This window comes from Melanaphis sacchari, unplaced genomic scaffold (genome assembly GCF_002803265.2).
Source record: "Melanaphis sacchari strain LSU unplaced genomic scaffold, SCAv2.0 Contig13_pilon_pilon, whole genome shotgun sequence".
NCBI lineage: Eukaryota > Metazoa > Arthropoda > Insecta > Hemiptera > Aphididae > Melanaphis > Melanaphis sacchari.
Window position 1 is genome coordinate 1,379,947 of NW_020270588.1, and position 19,197 is coordinate 1,399,143.

The 19,197-nt window shown below is 21.6% G+C and overlaps 1 protein-coding gene across 10 annotated transcripts in view; it reads left to right on the forward strand.

The window, feature by feature from the left end:
- Positions 1-19,197, forward strand: part of LOC112591593 (histone deacetylase 4) — a 53,600-nt gene that overhangs the window by 9,161 nt on the left and 25,242 nt on the right. The window contains exon 1 of one of the 10 annotated variants that reach the window (XM_025335446.1): positions 1,046-1,104. The exons of the other annotated variants lie outside the window; for them this stretch is intronic. The gene's annotated coding sequence lies outside the window, so the exon portion shown is untranslated. Of the gene's footprint in view, positions 1-1,045; positions 1,105-19,197 lie in introns of those variants that run through there. 10 annotated transcript variants of the gene reach the window in all.

A 19,197-nucleotide genomic window follows, 5' to 3' on the forward strand; every position in this document is an offset into this window, starting at 1 on the left:
GGGATACATCACCTGTTTGAAAAGTATATGGAATTGAAGAATTAAAAATTATAATAAATTATATTATATATTTTTAAAATGAGATATTTAATATATTATCTATTTTGATACATTATAACTATACAAATAAAATATCATTGGCTTACCATATCATTGAATGATTCATGTCTTAAAAATTAAACATTTACTTATTATTATATAATTATCTATTCTATATTTCCAATCATCCCGTATATTATGATTAGTATTTAGTATATTATATTTTTAATGGAAAACAAGAAATATTTTATTTTTACCATCTAATGATATTTTAATTTTCAAGTATTGTTACTGTAAAGCATTCAGCGATAAATAAGCAAAATATTAACTAATTAACAAATTTATATGATAACAAACAATATTAAGTTATAAGTAGGATTTAGATAAGAATAGAAATAAAACATTAAATCAATATTGACAATTCATATTAATTGCTTAACTAAATGAAAAGTGTGCTTACCATTCAAAGTATCAATTACCTTGGTTTAGGGGCCCAGAATGTACTCTCAGATTATATTTTTTGGAATAATAATATTATTAATGTAAGTTTTGAAATATTAAAATTTTGAATGTATTATTAAAAAATGATTTAATATAATTATTATTATTTAAAATAATATCTTAAATTACTTAATCTAACTTACAAATGACTAAAAATGTGTAAATATTTAATAATGTATTTACAATTATTAAAGTAGTATCCTATAGCTATTCAATTATTATCAACACGGTGTATATAATGTTGGCGATCTTTAAATAAAGCAAAGTGTTGACCCCAAAATTTACTATAATAAATTTATCGCGTTCTCGTCCACCAGATTCTATTTCTGTGTTGCGTGCCATGCGGTATGCCTTCTCCCGGACATCGTCGACACCACGAGTTTTAAAAATCCAACGTCACTTGGTCGTTTTTTTTAAATATAATTAATCAGTTTACAGTATGGTCAATGTTAATATTAAGTTATATTTGTAAATTAATTATAAGTGTTTTTAATCTAATTGTTCTAAAATAATATGAATACGTTGGATTGCATTTAAACTTCGGAGTACTTCTTCTCTTTCGAGGTAAACCTATAAATTAATAGAAGTTTAAAAAATGATATGTTAAATCCTAGTAAAAATAATTTATATATATCTTCGAAATAAATTTTCTTTAGTTACTTTGAAAACAATTTGTTTGATTTTTATGATTACAAAATAAATACATTTAAACATTTCAATACAAATTATATTGTGAATTTATTGTGGTCACATTGTTAAACTGTTAATAATAATAATAATAAAATCTGTATTAGGTGAGAAATCTTTCTTTTAAGTTTAACGAATACCATTGTTGAATATTTCAAAGAAAAATTGCCCTGTGTATAGTCAAAAAATATTTTAAACAAACGTGTTCGACAACCATGTTCAATGTTCATCCTAGTGTAGAATTATCTTAAGATAATATAACACAAAAAGGTTGGCAGTTGTAAACTCTATCGTACATGAATTATCGAGTAGGTTAATATTATAGGTGTGTTAAATTTGAATTTAATTATATAATATCATTGTATGTGAAAATAATTTTGAGCGGAGACGATATTATGTCAGTTCATATTACTCAGTATATTTTATATAATGTATTTTGGATATCTTTTAGGTATCTAAGTCATTTATTTTATTTAAAGTAAAATTTGTTTGTTTCCGAAAATATTGCATGTCTTTTAATGTTATCAGTATTTATCTAATAAAATATTATATATTTATACCACATCTTGTCAACCTATATAAATATCGTACAAGTAAAAATAGATTCATAGTATAAATAGATAATATCTTAAAATAATTCAAAAATTTCATCGCGTTAAATAAATTTCATGATTATGTAGTATACGATAATAAACGTATAAGTATTAAGTTCCCAAGAAAAAGGTTTTTAGATTACAACAAAATAATATTATCATCGTCATTTATCGTCTAAATAAGTAATTTCGTCCTAATTTAAAATTAAAATGTCTATAAAAAGTAATTTTTTTTATATATTTTAAAACTTAATGGTATGAGTATGAACTACTTAGATACTTATGAGAAATCTTGTATTAAATTTTCATAACTAAGGTATGAAAATAAAAGTATTTATGCATTTCTAACTACAAAATAGTTCTTTTGCAATTTTGATGAATTTGGTGAAAATTTTAACTTTAAATGCATATAAAAAAAATATTGTTTCTGTGTATTTTTAATAGTTTAATACAGATATAGGAACAACTTTGGTTGGATCTTGTGATAAATTTCAAGAAATTTGATTCGGCAATTCATTTTTTATCGATAAAGATTGAAAAGAAACTAAAAATAATTTAAAATTTTTAATGCATAGAAATAACACTTAAATAATATTTTGAAAGTTTTACTATGTATAGAAATTGATAATATAAACATTTTGTGAAAATTTTAAGTATCTACAGTAATTTGTTTTTTAATTACAGTAACAAACGAAAACCGTTTGGAAAGAAATAATTATTCTATGGGTGAAAATTCGTTGTAAAAATTTTAAATTCAAACGATCAAAAAATTTATTTGATTTTTCGGAAGAAATTTTTTTTTTCAATATCAGTTTAAAAAACTGAAAGAATTTTGTATTGAAATTTTAAATTTTAGGTATAAACAGAATAAATTTTATCAATTTCTACCTACAAAATTATTGTAATTTTTTATTATATTAATCGTTCTAATTGTTATTGAATTATTGTATCAGCGTTCAATTATGTTATTTTATAATTAAAACATTTTAATAAATGTATCACTTTTGATACTGATTTTTAACTTACAGAAAAAAAATAAAAACACGAAATTAGTATTAATTATTAAAATGAGCTTCGACTTTTGGTCTCTATATTGTTTTGATGATATTATTTATTAATTTTAATATTATTTATCTCATAATTTTGAACATGTTTATTTTATACAGACATATTATGTGCATGATCTTTTTTTTTTCTTTTTTCTTTGTTGATTGAACTTCTTGGAGTATATTTTGTAGTTTGATACGGAGACATGGAGTTCTGTATGTTTTAAATTTATAAAAAAAATTATTTTCATACTGACTTGTTTTCTTTTATAATTCTTATAACTATATAAAACATAAAAAAATACTTATTAAGTATTTATTTCTGGGTTTAGGAGTAACATATTATTATGTATAATACTTTTCTCTGTATAAATAATTATTCATTAAAAAATAGATTTTCGAATTAAAAAATAAAAATAGTTTAGTTGGAACTTAGATTTTGTGGTTAGGAATTAACCATAAATTAGAAAAATTAGTTCATAAAAAAAATTTTATTTGTATATGTATAACAAAGGTTTGCATCACAATAGCCAATGATTTAGTGTTGTTTATATGCCAGGACTTCCCGTTTTCTAATTTTTTAAACTTATTTTAAATTCTAAGTGGCGTAAGGAAGTCATTAAAACCATTAAAATAGTTTTGAATGTGTTTATTTATTATTGCTTTATAATTAATAATTAAGAATACAACACTATTGTTGTAAAATACAATAGCTATTTTGATGCTTTAATTGAATAGAGGCAAAGCACAAGAATCTGTTTTATGGTTTCCATTTTTAGTTTTTTTTATTGACGATGCCGTACAATGATTTAATAAATTAATTGTTGATTTTATATGACATACACGTGTTGTCTGTTTATCGGGAATTCATGTACCAACTGGTTAATTATCTCGTTTTTTAACTCTCACGGAGTTCGAGAACCTAAATCCTAATATCTACCATATTTCATAGATAGAAAAATATTTTTATTTTATTTAGTGATACATACATTTTAAACCATTATTAATTTATTATTAGGATATTCAATTTAAATCAATAACAATTTAAAATATATTATGAAGTTTTCATAAAATAATCATATAACTGATATAACACGCTAGGAATCTGTTTATATAAATTATTTTAGTAGAAAATGGTTTTATATGTTGATATTTTTAATGTCATAATGTCAATAGTCAACCAATAAATTTGTTAAAATATATTTTTGCTATTTACTTTTGAATAAATATACAAATTATCAGGCTTTTATTAAAGTTTACAAATACCTATCTAATTTGAAATCAATTACCACCTATATTTTGATTTTAGACTAAAGATATAATAATCTTAATCAAAATATAAAAATCGAAATTATGATCATCAAGTATATAATTGAATACTTTCCTGTAATAAATTATTATTTGATTTCTATACTATGTGTTTTGAGGAATTTGCATTTATAAGTATATGTGATTTTATAAAAAAAAAAAGTCTTGATAATATGTTATCAACAATATTTATCGTTTTGACTATGGTTTTTAAAGTCTACAATAAATTTTATGTAGAAATATATTACTAATAATATACTGATAATGTTTGTACAATAAATATTTTAAATGTGATTTCATAGATGATATTATTATGTTGAATAATTTAGACATTCAAATTAATTTTAGCCTAAAATATTTTACAATAAATTATAAGCTCAGATAATTTTTTTTATAATATTTGAAACTTTATTTGTAATTTGAAGTATAATTTATAAGTTTATATTGTTTATAATGTGAAATCGAAAATGATATGACAAAGTAGATGTATGCAATTTTTATAAAAATAAAATTTATGTTAACATTTCCTGAATTTAATTACACAGCATTTAATAGACTTAAAACTTATACAAACAATTGTTAACATATTAATTTTCAAACTATGTATTTTGAAGTTTAATATTTACAATTTTCCATTATACTTATTATTGAATATTTACTGAATATAACTGTTTTTTGAATCACAACTAAAGTGTGAATACAATACACTGAATATTTGAGTTTTTAATAGGTACAATTAATGTCAATAAATATTATAGCAGGAAAAAAATATAAACATACACATTTATAAGTGTGAATATCAATTTTTTTGCTTAGAAAAAATGTTTTAAAATATGGAAAACATTTAATAAAGACTTTTGGCTAAAAATTTAAAATGCTATTTATATAAATGATATTAACATATTATTGTGTTATACTTCTACTAAGTACAAATTACATTAGTTTGAATATTTTGTATTATATCATATCAATTTCAATAATAATAATAATGATAAACGTTTTAGGAATTAGGAGTTTTTAAATCTGAGTTATATTATGTGTATCTAATTACATATATAATTATGTTTATATTATTATTTATATTTTTAACAAGTTGAATATTTTGAATTCTGTACAATAAAGTCGTCAAGTGCTGTATGCTTCATAAACATTCAATCTTATCATGCAATATTCAATATTATTAAACATTTTTGATGGTATTTATTTTATTTAATGCCACTATAATATTTCAGACATTTGTATATTGAGTCATAAATAAATACATTTTCATACGAATTATCATTTCCACGAAAGTAGTAATAGTTATTTAACAATAATTATTTATTGCCATTCTTATCATTTATTTATTTAAATATACAAATTATAAATTAATTATTAATATAATTCGACTCGTTTAAGTCTTAAAAAATATTTCATAACATTTTATGTATTTTTTGTGAAATAATCTTTTAAATATTAATAATAATATTGCAACTCAGTTCATTGAAAATGTTTTTTCTCTGTTGGTCTTATACCATAATATAGCATATTTATAAATATTAAATATGTTTTCTTTCACTCGGTTTATTTTTTTGTCTCCCGTTCGAGTTTGTGTAAAAAAGTACGATTCTTTTTTTAAATTAATAATTTTTACAACGAGAAGAAGACAAGGGATTGTATGTGCGTGTTGGGAAGTGAGAGAGAAAGATAAAGGATTATTATCAGAGAGACACTCAGTTATAAATAGGTGCGTTTATATTTGGCTTGATGCAGCTTTCTTTGTCAGATAAGCCACGTGACCTTGTGCTGGTCCGCTATTTATAATTGTGAACATTGGGCTGCCACCCGATGATTGGCCCCACGCCACTACCACATAATCATAACCCTAGGGTATTTGCTTAGTGTTATTATTATTGTTATTATTATTATCATTATGGAAAGATACTGTGAAAATTTAAGTTTTGTTCACCTGAATATTTGACAATATATTCTCCAATCATTTTCTTTCAAAAATGACGTAGTTTTACCCATAAGGAAGGACTCATATTAAGAATAGGTATTAAATATACCGGCAATATACGTATAAAATCTCTATGCATACTGTAATATTGTACTTTAAAAATTAATGATAATTAAGTTATTATTCACTTTCTCGTAAACTAGTTGTGAAAAAAATTAAGTTTTTTATTCATTTTTAGTCGTTTTTTAAATGTTGGGATTTTTACTTTCAACCCTGAGTAATAACTAGTTATAAATTTCTACTACTAGGTATCCACTTTTAAAGTTGTCGAAAATAGAATTTTTTTACTTTACCCTCAAGGTATCAATACTATCAACAGACGCATAAAAACAAATGAATACATTTATCTAAAATTATTTTATAGGTATATTATATTGTTTTTATTAAATATATTTTGTAAATATTTTTTAAAACTTTAAGGATATTTACTATATTCCATGACAGTATCACATTAAATTTTAAGAATATTTTATTGGCTTGTGTAATTTTTTTTGTTAAATTAATATTGTACTTATATTTCCGAGATAAAAATAAAATTTTTAATTTAATATATAAATCAATAAGTATAAACTTTACAAAAACCATTTCCCCCCCCCCATTTATTTATAATAAAGCAATTTTATACGTAATTATAGTATTAGTAGTAACCCGTAAATATCCAATGCTCACATTATGTCTATAAGTCAATAATATTTTTTAACTTGTATCTTGTTCCATCGATAGTTTGTCATTGTATCTAATTTATCTAATTTAGATAATATGGCGTACATTTTACAGCGTGTTGATTTTATTATTAGGCCCCAGTTATAGAAGGAAGTTATTCGTTTTTTATGTTTCATAATAATTCTAATTGATTGTACACTCAGTGTAGCTACTCCTCGTATTATTATATTATAAAACAATTAAAAATTCTATTTTGGTAAAAATAGTTAACCTGTAGCTTTCATTGTAATTTTAAAAATTGCTTAGAAAACATCATGAATAATTATTTATCCATTGTGCCGCTCTTTTTGTCAATACTTTTAAACAAGTAGAGTTAAAAAAAATAAAATAACTCAAAATAAATTAACTTCCTGAGATAATATTATTAATTCCTTAGTTAACAATTAAAAAGCATCTCGTATATTTATTTGTTTGTTTAAGTATAATCTCCTATTAAGAATCCTCTTTTTGAGTACCTTTTAATATTTTAAATATTAAAATATACAAATTTGATTATTTTTTATAATTACCTTTTGCATAGTATGAATTCATTAACGTTTACAAGTTTTATCATAATATTTACTTACAAAGTTCTTTATAGGGATAAATGATCTATCAAAATGTTCCTGTATAACTTATATTACTTATAAACTAAAGTAGGTAATCTATTATACAGGCTGATCTTTAAAAAGTTTTATTATTATTATTATTATTATTATAATTTTTTTGAATGATGACTTATATATTAACTTTAAATTCCAAAAAATAATATTTTTATGTATGGAAATCGAATTTCGAATGAATAGTTGATAATTTATATAAGTATTTATAGTTTTGAAGAATGGAATAGAGTGGCAGTAGGGTACTTCGCCAAATATTTTAACACCGCTTATACTGATTGATTATCTGTTCAAAATTCAATTTCGGCAAATAAACGTTTAAAAAAAATAAATAATTTGCATAAGGTATGTGATTATTGCATTTTGCCAATTAAAAGCATAAAAATTAAATATTAACTTCAAAAATAGTAAAATTAAATAAAAAATAATAATGTTGCTTTATTGTTCTTTTATAGTTACATTAAATTATTTAATAAGATATTTTTCAAACGTCAGTATTACTTTCCAAGATAATGATTGATTACTCAAAGAATCACTTAATGTTTATTATAAATTAATACAATATATTCTAAAATGAATGAATTTTTGATTGTTTATTTTTAAATATCTATTGAACTATTTGCGTACCTATAATATATATGTATATCAATAAGGTATTTTATAATAAGACCAGTAATAACTATTAAGCCTATTTTATTACAATATCCGTAAATAAGGTATTATAAATAGTATAAACTTTCAATACTATAGTAACTACTATAGTAGTGACTTCTATAGTACTTTCAATTTATAGTTAAATAATTATAACATCATAAAATATTGACTCATTAGAAAAAGCTACTACAAAGAATCTGTTAATTTGAATATTATATTGGATCATTCATTTTTCATTATGAATGTTGAAAAGCACATAATTATATATGTATTTTTTAAAAAAATTATGCTTCAAGTGTTTTTGTAAATAGTCTTAATATTGTTATAATATAAAGTAGTTTTTTTTTTATTATTTTTATTTTAGTATTAATACATATTAATAGTAATTTAAATATAATATGTTGGTTATTATTTATTTAGGTAGTTTAATTTTGTTAAATCATATTTTTTTGAATAATTATTTTTATGGGATGAGGCTTTTAGTTTTTAATAAAAATAACTATAAATTTAATACCTATTTGGTGAGTCATAAAAATTAAAAACATTATCCTCTATCCTCTATTGTCACCTATTTTGAATTATTGAATTTAATATTTTAATTATTTACATTTAATTTTTTTTTTTTTAATGCAATGGGCATAGAATATGTAAAAATTATAGTAGATTTATCGTCTAAAATCATAAATTTTAAAATTAAATTATAAATATACTTGTAAATATTTGCAGTGCGGCTGTTTATTTTCTAATATTATTTTAAATTATAGTTCATCAAGCAAATTAAGAATTAATTAAGAAACCTTAAAAGTCAGGTGTACTATGTATAGATTTTTTTTGTCTGCGTTATAACTACTGTTAATATTTTTTTATTGTTTGTTAGTACTAATTTAATATAATTCAATATTAAGACTTTATTTATTATTGAAGGCTTGTATTTTAAAATATTTTGTATTATGTCGTTTATACTTTTCAGATTACTGAATTAGTGTATCATTCATTCATTTTGATAACTTAAAAGTAGAATAAATATAAAATAAAAAAAAAATTGATTTACAACTTCTGAGACATGGCCCGTTTTTCATCTTCCTCCTATGATTTAATTTAATTTTTAATAAAAGTCCTTGTTTCTGGAGTATTACACATAAAGTGCGATAAAATGTCATTTTAATTTTTTTCTGGTTTTATCGTATACATACATATTTAAAACAAAATGATTGAAAACAACTGTAGTGGAATCTGGATAGTATAGACGTGATAAATTATGTTGTTTGGCCGTCTTTCATATCCGGTTAACAAATAAGTACGGTAATATAGTTAAAGTGTGAATATCGATTTCATTACTGAATAAGTAATTACTAATTATTATTAAACATGATACATAATCCAGTACCTATGGACATAATTTTAATCGTGAGATAGGCATTAGAACTTAATCACCAATTTTATTCATGTATACCATTTAACAAAATGTTTTACGCATTCGATTTTTACATAAATTGTTTGTGTTATTATATTTTATTTTTAAGAAAGAATACGGGTTTTTAAAATGTATTAAAAATGGTAGATATAATAGATACACAAAATTATAATTTATTATATTTTAAGACATCGAACATAATTCACATGTATTTTCAAAAGGATAAATTAATTTTTCAAAATTTTATTGTGTATATAGTGTCAACAAACCATAAAACATTTATATAATTATTGTTTAAATTTTAAATACTATTAAATTTTAATGTCATTAATTATTTTTTTTTAAATTTTGAAATTTTTCTACACTTACTAGAACAAAAAATACAACTTACCATTTTATACTTTTTACCAGCAGGCTTTATAATTTAAAAGATATTTACCATATAATTAGATCTTTATAATTGATTTATATTCATTTACCTAAATATATTTTAATTTATTAGTACATGAATGGAATCATACTGATAGAGGCGTATTTAAAAATAAATAATAGGGGGAGGACACAGAAATACATCAAATATGAAATCATACAAATCAATTAAACAAATAAATAAGTAATCTCAATTTAAAAATATATACTCAGGTACGGTCAATTGAGTAGCATTGGCCTCTTGTGCCCCTTTATAAATACGCATTACTTAGTAATATGACAAATAACAATATTATTATTTTTTTAGTTTATTTTTTACAGAAAACAGTGCTTGATATAGTTATATATTTATAATAAAAAAAATTTAATTTAATTTAATTTTAATTAATTTAACGACAATTATCATATATGATGTAGTTTTATACATAAATTATTTTGAACAAAATTCATATGTTTATGTGAGGATACAAATATTTATAGAAAATTTTTGAAAAGAAATTGAGGTGCTCAAATCTACTTGTCTCATACAAAAAGTAATTGTCTTATTATTTAAATAATTCGTAGGGCATGTAGGAATTAAGAAAGGATCTATATTTCTCAGGTAGAGCTCGTAGATATTTTAAAATTTATGTGTCACTGGAAAGAGTTGGAATTACTAAACCATTAAGCTCAAAGAAAATTATTTTGGAATATGATCATAAACTAGTCGGTGATCGATTAAAGACTGGAGACTGGAGTCTAGAGATTAAGTTACGCGGAACACTAGATCATTATAAAGCTATGTGGAATGTGTAACTTAAAATCCGCAAAACTTAAAAATTAGTAACTAAAAAATAAAAATTAACATTTTTTATTTTTACAATAATAATTATGATGTGCAAATATTATTTTCTAGAAAATTATTTTACTGTTCAACATATTAATCTTTGAACTTATCTTACATAATCTACGGAGAAATTGGTAAAATTGTTCTTTTAACAGTCCTCTAATGTTTTTACAAACATTCTAATTAAATAATATCTTCCTGAAATTAAATGTTAAAATTAAAATTTATTTAAATTTATTTTTTTTTAAATTTATTTTAATATGTAGGTATTAGGTACCTATTTATAGCGATAATGTAATATTAACAATCTTGTCATGCAATAAAGCGCAAACATTTGACAAATTGAAAAATTATTTGCCAATAACTAATATAAACCGTAATATATACTGAATAATAAAATAAAAATATGTTAACATTAAAAACTAAATAATAATAATAATAATAATAATAATAATTTATTAGATTTTGAGCAAAGCTATGAATCTATTAGTTTATATTTATTTTGTCAGTTATAATTTTTCTAATGGAAGAAAATTATGACAATTTTTCTAGTCTTATCTGTGAATTACATATTTTACTCATTAGTCATTATAGTTGCTACTTCAATGAAGTAATTTCCAAGCTCCAGTTAAAAATCTCTCTTTTGAATGCAGTGATTTATTATTACTTTTAAATGTATTATCACAGTTTAAAAAATATTCGGCGCAAAAGCATGCTAAGTAAGACGAGATCCTGTTCTTTTTTTTTTTTTTGTATGACTTGAAAGAAAATAATCTACGTAATAACGCATATTTACCAAACCTGAATTAAAGTATTGGTGGTTGTAGGTTACAATATCTACAGAACCCGTGATATTGATCATGGAAGGCCACCATTTCCTATACTTTTTTTGGGTAGAACCCGAATTGTGTGTGAGTTTTTAATTAGGCATATTCAGAATTGAATCACTGTTTTTTAGAATAAAAAACCTAATAGTATGCTTAATTTTTATACAAAGTAAACCAATCTTAAAATTATAATTTCTACTGTTCAGACTCACAACGTCAAGATTGTAAGCTAGCAAAATCTTATTCGAATTCAAATCGTGTTATTTGGTTATTTTTTTATATATCCATTTTATCTCATATGAATTTTCTAAGTCTATTGCTTCTATTTTTTTTTTATTTTATATTTGACAATATGTTTCTACAATACAATTATATTTTATTTTTTTTTGTTTAAATGCAAGAATTTATGGTAGTGGTATAATATTTAGATTAGATTGTACCTACCTACTTGAAACCATATAGTGGTCGTTACTATCGTTCAATTGATATCATTCAGACCACAGTGTGGTGGTATCTAATTTTATATTTAAATATTAAATACGAATTTAAAATATAATAAACCCCATCTAATATTGATTAATTTTTACAGTTTTACTTTTTATTCATGTTTTTTAGAATAATGACGAGTTTTTATAAATTAACTGAATAATGTAAAAACTTGTATAATTAACTTATAAACACAAATTAAATATTAAATAATGTTTGTATAAAGAGCTAGTTAATTAGGGACCGCCAAATGTTTTACACTATTAGTATACCATAGGTGTTAATATAATATTATATATTAATCATTGTTTAGTTTATTATTATGATTAAGTATTTTGTGTTATCTTGTTATTTATTTTTTTTTTCTGGTAAAGTGTAAAGAGGAACCGCTTTTATATTTCTTCTTCTATAGTATTTTCATGTTTTTAAACAAGGAAATTATTTTAATTTTTATTAATTATGTAATTCATCAAATATTTCCTAATACCTAGTCAGTAAACATAATATTCTTTTATTTAAATTTAAAAAAAAGTTATAAACTTATATTCAATAGTATATTTATTTATAAAGGAAAAATATCAATTTTAGTTAGGTACACCTGTGCATTTGGCGCCATAACAGATAGTTCATAATTAATTTAAAAAATTTAATGTACCTATATATATATGTATAACTTTGAATGTTAAAAATAAGTAATTAGTTAATTTAGATAATTCATAAGTTATATTGTATGGTTTTTATTTAAAAATACATTACCAATAAAATATATAATCAATACATTCAAAAATGTGAACTTACCCTCCTGAAATAATATTTCATTTTTATATTTACCATTATTCCATATCCATTACAAAGAACTATAATTTTAGTAATTTGATGATCAGGATAAAAAAGATTTGCTAAGAGTTGGTTTTTAAGAAAAATAAAATAAAATACAATTATAATGGCAGAAATCTCATTAAAATTTTCATTATTATTCGAAATTATAATTTAATGCTTCAAATTTCTGTCTTTGAATTTATATTTATTAACAACCTTTGTGGTTATTAATTTTGAATTTAATTAAACAGTGTTGTTTTAGCTTAATATTCTCATTTAGCTAAATATACATCTACCACTGTCAAATATTCTATTTTCATTTTGTTTGCGCTAACAATATTAGGACATAAATAGGTAATGTGTAATTATTAAGTTTATAAAGGTTATCTTAATTTAGAATTAAAGGCCACGTGTGAGATTCAGTCACGATATATATGTTTGGGCAAATAACGTAAACAATGAATGCTAATTTAGTTGACGCATATAAATAACGTTTGTATTTCTTAGTATTCCACGTGAAACCATTCAAGACATTAGTAGTGTTTTATACAATTGTTTTAAATACATTGGAACCCGGCAACCCGTCATACCGATATATTCGAAATAATAATTTATTATGTAATATCTGCATAGACTGGAATAATTGTTATATAAAATTGGCTCAGCGATTGTTTTACCTCGTGCTGTGAATTTTCAATAGATATATTCATTATTCATATTTTAGTCTGTTTTGTTATGCGTACATTATTTTCTATTTGGTTTGTGGAGATGTAGTTAATTGTATTATTCCTTAATTTTATAATAAGCAATGTCTCCAAAATAAAAAACGTGTCAGGCCTTAAATTTAAATAGTCCTATGTTGTATTTTAGGAAACTTAAAGTTCCTTTAATACATATAATATATTATTACTCAGATGTTTTTAATTATATTCTATTACTTTGAATCAAGTACCAATAATTGATACTAGTAGTAAATAATTAAGTTGTTTGTTTTTTAACACTTTCTTACAGTCATAATAAAAAAATATATTATAATTAATTCAATACAATAAATATGTATTGTAAACTACTTAAGAGTATCTTTTATGTGATTTTGCCGTATTACTAAATTAAATAACAAGTAACTTACTACTCATTAAAAAACAATATACACGAATATTATATTCATAGTTAATATTAAATTAAACACGCACATCTAAGTTTTATAAAAATAAAATTTTTTGTTAATGTACTGTAAATATGTTAAACTGTTTATGCGATGAAACATAATTATAGTAAAAAAATTCTACATTTAGAAATTAGTAACAAATATTTCATAATTAATTAAAATCACAAATAACTTTTCTTTTTTTTTATTACATTTTTATTTCATATTATAAAGCAAAATTAGGTATTGAGTTTTAATATTACAAATCGATTTTTTAAGAAATAGTTTCTAGTTAATTAGTTCTAAACAATTAAAGTTTATATAAGTGTAGTAGAGTATTATAACTAAGTGATACCCCGCAAAACGTTATTTCTCTATTCCACTTGTAAAAACTTAAAATATTTTACTTATTAATTATTCGTTTAAGATGAAATAGTACTTATAGAAAATCTCAGAAAAATAATCTTTTTCGGAATATAAGATTCGTTTTAAATCTTATAATCCAAAAAATATTATACTTTTACAAAAAAAAAAAAAAAAGGAAAAAAAATATTTTAAAAGTCATTTTTAAATAAGTGTACTGTAAAAAGAACCACTCTGTATATATAAATATGAATAAATAGGATAAAGTGCGTCACTGAAAAGTATTTACGTTGTAATTCAGATATTTATAATTTTATAATTTTACTATTTTAAGTGAGTTTTAGAAACTCTAAAAATAAAAAATATTAGTGAATATATTATATTAATATAAATAATATAATATTATATACTAATATTAATAATGTTAATATTTATAATTTACTCCACCGGTTTTTATGATTCATTAAATTCAATATTTCATGAAAAACTGTCATTACTTATTACTCTAATAAAATGTCAATATGAAAGCTTAACAAACAATTTGTAAAATTATTTTTAATTTATAGTTTTGTTTCAAGTTTCAATAATATATTACTATTATAATACAGATTAAGGTGAATTGTTTAAATATCTTCTCTAAGTTGTTTGAAATATACATTGTACAAGTATCTTACAACAAGAGTTATAATTATATTTTTACAAACATCAGTGATAATTTCTATTTATTTGAAATAATTCCAAACATCGTTCACCTCGGCCACCATCAAATTCGTTGTCTGCTGATTTACACAATAAATACTATAGTATCTCTTAACTGGATATACTAAGAATATTAAATGTAGTATGTCGTATGAGTATTCGATTACGGTGTATTATGTATCGTTTAGTCTTTATGTAAATCAAAATCTTCCAAGAATCATTCCCAAGGCCACTGCTATTGATGATATCTTTAAAATATAATTTCTATCGTCTGAAAATGTAATATAAATCAACCAATAATTTGGTATATACATTATTCAGTAAAATTATTTTGCGTAGTTTTTGCGTAGTTCATGAGTTTACTTTCTAAATTAATTCAGTTTATTAACTACCTATATAGCTGTTGAGTAGAATTAATTAATTTTTTAGTAGTATTTTCAAGTATTGAAAATTAAGTAATTTAAAGATTAATAGTTAGGTTTTTCAATTTACTTATTATTCTTTGAATTTTGAGATCTTACTACATTTAAAAATACAGTAAGTTTATCCCAATATTAAAAATCATCTTAAATTATAATAATAGTCAGTTATACAATTAACATTTTATTTAACCTTTTCTAAACAAAAGCGACTTATCAAATGATTATTTTAAATTAGTTGTTTTTATTATGTTATAACTTATAATATATGTATTTCATTAAGATTCATTTTTTATTGAAGACCTACTATTCATCTGATAATTTAATCTAATTTTATATCCATTTAAATGTATGTTTATAATTTATTTATCTTATTCTACAATTATATTTTCACAAACATTGTACAAATGTACAATGATTAATTTACACGATAAACTAAAGTTAACTTACAATAATTTGTTTAAACTTTCTTATTTTTAAAAATTCAGAAATTTCACCTATAATTAGTTTTTATTTTGAAATATTTCATTATAATGACTATAAGACATAACTATTATTTTCCGATTTTTAACTGTAGTTAAAAATTTAAATTGTAACTCATATAACTTTATTTAAAGTAACTAAGAATATAAAAAAACTGTTATAGTTGGTTACGATTTTGTCGTACATTTTTGAAATAGATATGTTATCTTCTGAACTTTCATTTTTAGCACTTGACTAGTAAAATATGTCGTCGTCATTAAAGTGGACGTAAAACAAATATGTTTAACTTTGTTTTATTTTTTTGAAGACTCAATAAAAGAAAAAAATCGATGAATTTGTATAGTCTAGATTTTAGATTACTCTGGTACTTTCATGATGCAAACATATAATATTGTTTCTTAATCTAAATATTTATCTTTATTAAGCATTTAGGTTATTTTTTTTGTATATATTAATTTCTTTTCTAAATTTTATAACTAATTCCATAAGTATTTTAGATTAATAAATCGAATAAATCAAATTTAAACTTTTTAAAATATTGCTCTTAGAAAACGAAAAATTGCCCTTCGACGTGTTGAACTATAAACTACCAATAAATTTAATAATATTAAAATAAACGATTAAGTCAAATGTTTTTAACTAATTCACTACAGCAGTTTACTTTAGGTACTTACACAAATTCTCTATTTCGAAAATTTGACTACAATACCTTGACCATTCCCCTAGATGTTTTAAGCACAAGTCGTAATATTTTATATCTATAACACAATTAAATTATTAAGTTATAATATATAGAAAGTTTCATAAGCTGTGGTTCATTTCATAAAAAATATTCATTTTATTATGTCATATTAGTTACTTTTAAGCCTATATTATTATTTTGTCAAATAGTGCACAGTGCACACGCACACACACACACACACAAAAACGTATAGAGAAGAATACACGAATTTAATTAATATTTGCATTAATAAATCATGTAAATTATTAAATTTAATATTATATTTGACCGATAGTTATATGAATATTTGTTTTAAATATCTAAAGAAAATTAGTTTAAAATTAAATTCGCCATAATGATGAACTATTTCCTTTAACATCGTTCCCCGAATATTAAATTATATTTATTTTAAACAAAATATATACATACATAGTAATGTAGTTAAATAATCACCTAGATTTTTCTTATAAAATATGAACTTTAACCTTTCTCATTAATAATTCTTAATTTAAAATAAATATAGATAACAGAAAAAAAAAAATTTAATTCATCTTTAAGGTTTTGTATTTTAAATTTCAAACATTTAGTATTAATAAAAACTGTATATTGCAATGAATTTTAATCGATGATAACCTTAGTAGTTTTTAAAGACAAAATTTTAAATCATTTGATATACTTAATATAGTTATAATAAGCAAAAATTAATACAATCTTCATATTTATTCTGAGCGGATGTACTCATTTATTAGTATTTTAGTTGTTTTTAAATTATAATATATTTAAATTTTATTTATTATTGCAACTTGCAATTTTAATTTTTATTACTAAATTATAAACTTTGGAAGTATAAAATAATTCATTTTATTTCATATTATAATTAAATGAAGTACCTATATAATAATACTTCGTGTTAAGTTTTTCCGATATGGCGATATATATAGTAAAACTACCAATAAATATAATATTTATTTCACGAATGTATAAACCTACTTATCTATCGGAAATAAAATAATTAATATAGGAATCTAAAAAATAAGTGGATTACATTATATTATCGCACTCGAAAACAATTGTATAAATCAACACACTTCTAAAAACCTTCAATTTATTTTTTGAATTTCACTAATTTCTATTTTATCAATAATGTTTATTATATAAAATTATATTTAAAATACAATAGGTACAAATGATATCAATTGTTATTTCAATATTAATCCACTAATATCTTGTAGATAATATAACGTTTCATTAAGTCTTACAAATTATTTGTGTTTGTTAAATTCTTTTTTTTTTTAATTGCTTTTACAGACAATATGTTTTCTAACTAGTATAATGTATATCATTAGGTTTCTGTCATTCAGCTTTAAACAAAATGTATTTATAGATTTGTAGAAAGTTACTAGTTTTTACATAAATAAAAATAAGAAAATATATACTATTAATATTAATTATATATTAGCTATACTATTTTAATGAGTATCTTTTTTTAATAGATATTCCAATTGCATACTATTATATTTTGGGAATAAGTTTTTTAAAATAATTATTTTATTTTTATCACTACAGTTATTTTGCTTTTATTTTATAACTATTATTTATTTATTTATTTATTTATTTATGCACTTGAAATAATTAGTATGTATTCAGACGCAAACTGGCTGAGATGCTCTGCATCCTTTGTCTTAAAATATATTTTCTTCTATCAATATGAATGTTCCTTATTTTATTTACTATACTATACTATTTTTTTTTTTATTATTATATTGTACAATTTTAATTGAATGTTTGTTGTGACTTGCTACTTACCTATTTAAGTTTTTAATATGTTCTTAATATGTTTATAACAAAATAAAATATTTTAATATCTTATAAATAATTTACATATTTTAAATTTGTCCAACAAAATTTTGTTATTTGCCCTTTAAATTATTTAACATCCCGTGCCCTTTTTTATTAGTCTGCGCCTGAGTATATTCCATCATCAGTAATCATTAATTACAAATGCATACCTGATAACCTGGCGGGATAACGGGTATCTTTTTTGCTTAATTTCAGTAATATAAATTATTTTTAACAATTATAATTAATAAGTAATAATTATCAGCTATAGTGTCCTCAGAAAACAAAAAAAAATATTTAAAGGGAAAATAATTTTTTTTGTCAGTAATAATTCTGTTAATATCTTCACGGAATGTCGTCTTTTTAAAAAGAAATTCTTACATAATTAAAAATAGCTCAACAAAATCTGAACACTACTTAATAATATTTAATTATTTATTTTGTACCATTTGTACTCACTACTCATATTATATACAACTTTTGTAAATAATTTCCTTCTGTAATTACTAAATATTAATGTTCGTTCAAAAAGCATTGCTGTCGCACTCAATTTAATAATAAAAAAAAGTTAAAAAA